This window comes from Microtus ochrogaster, chromosome 10 (assembly GCF_000317375.1).
Source record: "Microtus ochrogaster isolate Prairie Vole_2 chromosome 10, MicOch1.0, whole genome shotgun sequence".
In the NCBI taxonomy this organism is placed as follows: Eukaryota; Metazoa; Chordata; class Mammalia; order Rodentia; family Cricetidae; genus Microtus; species Microtus ochrogaster.
In genome coordinates, this window is record NC_022016.1 from 41,345,539 (window position 1) to 41,352,495 (window position 6,957).

The following is a 6,957-nucleotide window of genomic DNA, read 5'->3' on the forward strand; positions in this document are numbered from 1 at the left end:
CCTGTATACAGCTTTTTTTGGCAGAAGTTTTACAAATCTGGCATCTCCAATGTCTTGGTGTCTCTACCACAACGCAGGCTTTACTTTCAGAACCTCACAGAATTGCCTTTTAGGGCTTTCTTAAAAACAAAAACAAAAGACAAAACCTCAACATCGTGGTAACACATTTCCTAATCTTATTAGCACCCTGAAACCACTGAGAAAAGATCTATGATCCCTAAATCTTTCTTCCTATTAAAATTAATACTATGTTGATAACACTATCTTGTTAAGTTGCTAGCGTGGGATGAATCTTTTGTCCCCTTGGACTGTGTTAGTAGCTGTTTTCATATACTGAACTGAAATTTCCCTCAGCAGGTATTTTCTACAAGAAAGTAACTCCATATGAGCTCTTTCACAAGTTGGAGGCTTAGCTATGTAGGATATTGAGAAGTGGAGCTCTCCATAACAATACTTATCTTCTTAAAAATTACACCTTCCTTTTCAGTACACAACTTGGTAACTCTGTTTCCTTGTGTTCTTTACCATTGTAGATCTGCCTAACAGTAATCAGGAGTAACCCTTCAGCAAACAGTGTTATGCTGTCTTGAAATTTTCTCTACCACAGAAACTGATCCTTTGTTTTATCCACAGACAAGTTTGTAGGACACCGGTATAATGCAGCTGCATTATTTGCTAAAATATCATATGAATGGTGTCTACCTCAATTGCTGATATAGCCTTTGTTCCCCTCCACTTTGCTCTCCATAGTACTGTCTTTCAGGTTCCTATTAGAACACATCACTATCCTCTGCTTACAGAATTCAATTACTTTCTAATCCAAAGTTGCAAAGTCTTTCAAGTTTAAAAAAATGATGTTCTTCACAGCAACAACCCCACTCCCTCTGGTATCAACTTTTATATTAATTATCTTTTTGTTGTTATGATAAAGTATGATGATAAAAAGTAACATATAGAAGAGTTTATTTTTGACATCAGCTTCCAAAAGGTTAGAATACATAGCAGCAGGAAACTAAGAGATCACATCTCAACCATACATAGTAATCAGAGAGAAAGAAAGCAGGAAGCAAGGTTAGTCTGTCAGCCCTCAAAGCCCACCCACAGAAATGTACTTGCTGGAGATAGATTATACTCCCAAGAGTTCTATAACTTCCCTAAGTAATGCCACCAATTGGGAACCAAGTGTGTTCAAATTGAACCTATTGAGAAATTTCCCATTCAAACCACTATAGCCTTTAACCTACATGTATACTATAAAAAGGAAGGTATCTACAGAGGAAAATGTTCTTCATGTTTCCAAGCAAAGGACATGATCAACAGGAGAAGACCCCATTCTAGCAGATAACACAATTGGTAAAGAAAAATTAAAGGAGCCAAAGGCCCCCTCTGATGTTTCCAAGAGTAGTCACCTAAGGAACCTCACTAGACTTTTATAACAAGAAGTTTTGGCCTCCTACATGGTGAAGAATATGCATTAGGAATGTATGAGTGTGATAGGGTTAGTTATCAACTTGACAAAGCCTAGTACAAGCTAGCATGTCTATGAGGGATCATCTTGATTAACTTAAGTGGCACTGGAAAGTCCTTCTTGATTGTGAGTGGACCAGCCAAGGAGAAGGAGATCCAGAATTGTGTAAATAGAAAGAGAAACCCACATGGGAACAGGAGATCCAGAATTGAATAAATAGAAAGAGAAACTCACATGGGAACAGGAGATCCAGAATTGAATAAATAGAAAGAGAAACCCGCGTAGGAGCAGGAGATCCAGAGTTGTATAAATAGAAGGAGAAACCTGCGCAGGAGCAGAAGATCCAGAGTTGTATAAATAGAAAGAGAAACCCGCATCGCAGCACACATTCATTGCTTTTCTTCTGACTATGGCTGAAATATGATAAATGTTCTCAGGCACCTGCTGCCTTATGTCCCCATTATGACAGACATTAACATGGAAGTGGGAGCTAAAATAAATCCTTCCTTTATTAAGTTATATTGATTGGAGTATTTTATACAGCAACAGGAAATGAAACTAGGATAACATTGAAAAATAAATACTAATATTACAAAGTAAAACTGTATTAGCCCCCAACCAGGATTCTTAAACAGACCTAGTTCAGCTGCGGACATAAAGCTCTTAAAGCCCATTGACAGTCATTAAAATAATCATATTTAGCCACTTAAGAGAGCCTTACCATGTCCTTGAAACAGTTTCGGGACCTTCCATTACGAATCAGATAATAGAATCAACATGCCCCAGACTCATGTCTTACAAAACTCAGAGCTCACTGTAATACCTTGCAACACGTGAAATCCTGCCAGCCACTGACTGTTATATCTAAACCTTGAGTACTCTCTCCAGGCCTGTTGTACAGAAACTCCATACATTTCCCATAGGGCTAAACTAGATCTAGACAATTCTCTACTTTCCGACCTTCAGGCTACCTACCTCATAGGTGGAAGTGGCTTTAGGGTGGCAGGCCAAAGATTTTCAAGTCATACAATACTTAGTATCACAGAGACCACAGACACTAAGCCCTTTCTAAGTAGTCACATGCCAGCCCCCAAATCAGAGCTAGCTGCCTTTTCTAGGACTCTCCAACTGGGGTCAGGGATGAATGAGAGGTCACATTTACATAGATTTTCCTGAGGCTTCCTGTTAAACCATACTCATGCAGTCATCTGGAGACAAGAGACCCTCTCACTGCCCTCAGTACTAAACATGCATGACCCCTGCGGCTTTGATGCTCCAGAAAGCATCTGGATTCCAACCTAGGTGGCCATTATGTATTTCTAAGTTTGCCCAAAGGACCACTCTGACATCTGTGAGACTAACAAGCAAGGGGATGACAAGTTAAACAAGGCAGATTGACTTTTACTCCAGGATGCGTAGCTCCTAACCCTACTCTAACCACTGTCTTACATGTTCTATATATTCCTCAAGAAACTGGACAGGCCTTAGATCTGGACTTCACAAGTATCACAGATGTTTGGTTATAGAGCCCAGAGCAGAAACTGTTATTACAACCACTTCATCCCCTATGAAGTCTTTTCTGAAAGACCTTTCCTCCAGACAGGCCTCTTCCTAGATCCAGATGTTCCTTATCCACCTCAGTATGTTACATCACAAATACACACAAACATGGCTGTCACTAGTACCAGAATTAGTACAGCCAGATTCCATCCTTCTGGGATCACCTTCCCACATTAACCTAGGAGATTGGGCCTACCCCAGAATCTTCCCACAGGATCTAAGACAGTGGTTCTCAACCTTCCCAATGTTATGACCCTTTAATATATTTCCTCAAATTGTGGTGACTCCAAACTATTAAATTATTTTTGTTGCTACTTCCTAACTGTAATTCTGCTTCAGTTATGAACATAGTATAAATATCTGTGTTTTCCAATGTTCTCAGATGACACCTGTGAAAGGGTCATTCAGTCCCAAAGGGGTCATGACCCTCAGGTTGCAAACCAGGGTCATGACCTTCAGGTTGCAAACCACTGCTCAAAGCTTCCCGGGCCAGACTGCACAAACACATCCTCATTAGTATGACTCCAGTCAAGTTGCAAGGCCTGCCATCATGGAATCATTTGTCCAGATTGAAGCTCCAACATATTTCTGATAGCTTCATGGAAATCTTCATCTTCTGTTCCAGCAAGACAGAGCTGAAACAATCCACCCTTAAACTCCTCTAGGCTCCATTAAGTATTCAACATTCTTTCTGTCACTTTTCTGAGCTCTACAATATAAACTTTTAAATACATGTTTATTTCTTGAGACGTTCACACGTCTAGATAACATTTATTTTTTATATCCATGTCCCACTTCTCCTCCAACACTTCCCAGGCACCATTTCTACATCTCCATCCTAAATTCATGTCAGCATCTATAACTCTGAGTCCAATTAGCACTGACTGTATGTTTCATGATGTGGGACCATACACTGGGATGTGGGCAAACTACCAGGAGCCATACCATAACAGAGGACTGGTTTTACCCTCCCTAACACTCTCCAACTGCCAGTAACTCCTCAGGGGGAGGGGTCTCATGAGTCCCTCCTCTATCCAACAGCTTCTAACTGCCAGTAGCACCTCAGCAGGTGGGGGGGTCTCATGAGTCCCTCCTCTATCTAACAGCCTCTAACTGACAGTAGCTCCTGAGCAGGGGTGGGGGTGTCTCCTGAGTCCCTCCTCTATCCAGCATCCTCCAACTGCCAGTCACTCCTCAGTTTGGGGGTGAGGCGTTATGAATCTGTCTTCTATCCATGAAGGAATGTTGATTGGCTTTAACTTACACAGTTCTTGTGAAGGCAGTCATGGATTCTGTGGGTTCATATACGCATAGTCTGCTATGCCCAGAAGGCATTGTTTTTCAGCAGTTGTCCCAAACCTCTGTCTTTTGAAACCTTTTCACCTTCTCCTCTTCTGTGGTGCTCTCTGAGCCTTTGGTGTGGACGTGTGATATAGATGTATTTAGTACTGAGCACTCCATAGACTGCCCTTTCACCAAACGTGAGTCTCCATACTAAGTGCTGTTTATTGTAAAAGTCACCTTCTCTGGTGAGGGCTGTAGCTGCAGTAATCTATTGGCACTTGGAGCTGGAAGGCTCTCTGATAGAATTTTCTAAGCTATCTTCTCTTAGTCTCTGTAAATCCTGTACGACCCAACCTAGTTTAGAGAATTCACCTTACAGCTCTACCTTCAGGGAGACTTCTTTGACTTTACCTGGATGGAAATCATCACTTATCTGTTGTGTGATGTTTTACTCTTTGTCTTTTTTGGGGCACTCACCACCCAGCTCTCAAATAAATGACACAAAGAGACTTATTCTTACTTGTTAATGCCCAGCCTTAGATCGTTTTGTTTCTAGCCTGGTTCTTTTAAATTATCCCATCTACCTTTGCCTTTTCTTACTTCTATATATCATACTTTTAGTTTTATTATATGGCTCACTGGGTGGTTGGGTGGCTGGCCCCTGATATCCTCCTCCCCTTGTTCTTTCATTGCTCCCTGATTCCCCCCCCCCCGATTTCTCCTTTTATGTGTATGCTGTGCCTGCCAGCCCTGCCTATTTCTCTCTCCCGCCTCACTATTGGCCATTCAGTTCTTTATTACACCATAAGGTGTTTTAGACAGGCATAGTAACACAGCTTCACAGAGTTAAACAAATGCAGCATAAACAAAATGTAACACATCTTAAAATAATATTCCCCAACACTTAATTACATTTATAATCCCTGTTTCTATTTCTATATTGAAAACCTAAAGACTGGTGATACTCAGGTGTTTACTCATTGCCTTTTTGTTTAAATTCCTCTCAAGTAACCAACCCTTTCTTGTCAGAAGGTGACTCCTTTACCCTTGTTGGTCTAAGACATCTAAACAGTTCTTCCCACAGACTCTAAAGGACATTAAACTCCAGATAGTTATTTCATGGATATCAAACATTATTAATTTAATCTTATAGCCATGTTACTTACATCTTGATCTCAAAGCAATAGTCTAGCCTTGAACTTACTGCAGTCACCACCCTCCTCTCCTCTCTTCTCCTCTCCTCTCCTCCCCTCCCCTCTCCTCTCCTCTCCTCTCCTCTCCTCTCCTCTCCTCTCCTCTCCTCTCCTCTCCTCTCCTCCCCCCCCCCCCTCCCCTCCCCTCCCCTCTCCTCTCCTCTCCTCTCCTCTCCTCTCCTCTCCTCTCCTCTCCTCTCCTCTCAATGCAGTTCCAGCCTTGTATTCCTTGTGTTGGTTCGAATGAGAGAGAACATCTTCCCATGGGCTCAATGTGTTTGAACCCTTAGTCAATGCCTGGAGGTTCTACTATGATGTATGCTCTTAATGTAAGAAGTATGTCACTTGAAGAGAGCTTTGAGCTCTTAAGGCCTTACTATTTCCATTTTTCTTTTCTATCTTTTCTTTGTGTTGGGATTTGAGATGTGAACCCCAAGCTTCCTATCTAGCTGCTGTGCCTGACACTTGCTGCCATGCCTCTCTGCCATGATAGAGTCATAGCATTTTGGAACAGTAAGCCCAGATAAGCTCTTCTTTCTCTTAGTTGTTTGTGTCACAGTACTTTTTCACAGCAACAAAAGAGGAAAAAATACACCCCTTGTGGTACTTTTGACTGTAGGGCACATTAGCAACACTTACCAGTTCCCCATTTCAGCTCTAAAACAACTCCAGAAAAAGAGCAGCTACCATTATCAGTTATTCAATCTTGCTGATAAGTCAAGGAAGAAAATTTACAGGCAATGAACTTAAAATAATAAACCAAAATGTGGAGTGTGACCAGGGATTTGTAGTGCCTTATTCAAACAACTAGAGTCTCCTAATTGACTTATGGTGGTGCTTCATCCCAAGGGACTAGTCTAGAAAGGATTTTACCAAATGTACTATTTAACAAGATGGTGAAATATGTTCTTATCTATTTAACTATAACCCCCACTCAAATGACTCTACACTATTGCTCATGAGATAAGACCAAGCAAGATAAGAGCAAGCAACTTCTGACTAAGATGTAAGCACCTCACTCCCTCTGAGGGATATTTTTTTCTTATAATCCACCCACTGTGCTTCTGTTTCTCCACAGCATGCATTTATTATTAAAGCATGGCATGCTGAGAATGATAAGTACAAGATACAAGCAGAAAGTATTTACAAAGCAAGACTAATAGAAAAGATTTTTTTTTCTTTTCAAGAGAAGTTTCTTGGTTTTCATGTCTTTGGTTGTTTGTGTAGAGTTTGGTGCTGGCTGAGGTCAGTTTTCTACAAGAGGACATACTCTACTCAAAGACTTTTCTGAGTTCAAAGCACAAGAACTGTTTCCAAACAAGAACAACTATATTTGGGTTTATAGTTAATTTATGTTGCCGGGCAGTGGTGGCGCACGCCTTTAATCCCAGCACTCGGGAGGCAGAGGCAGGCAGATCTCTGTGAGTTCGAGACCAGCCTGGTCTACAAGAG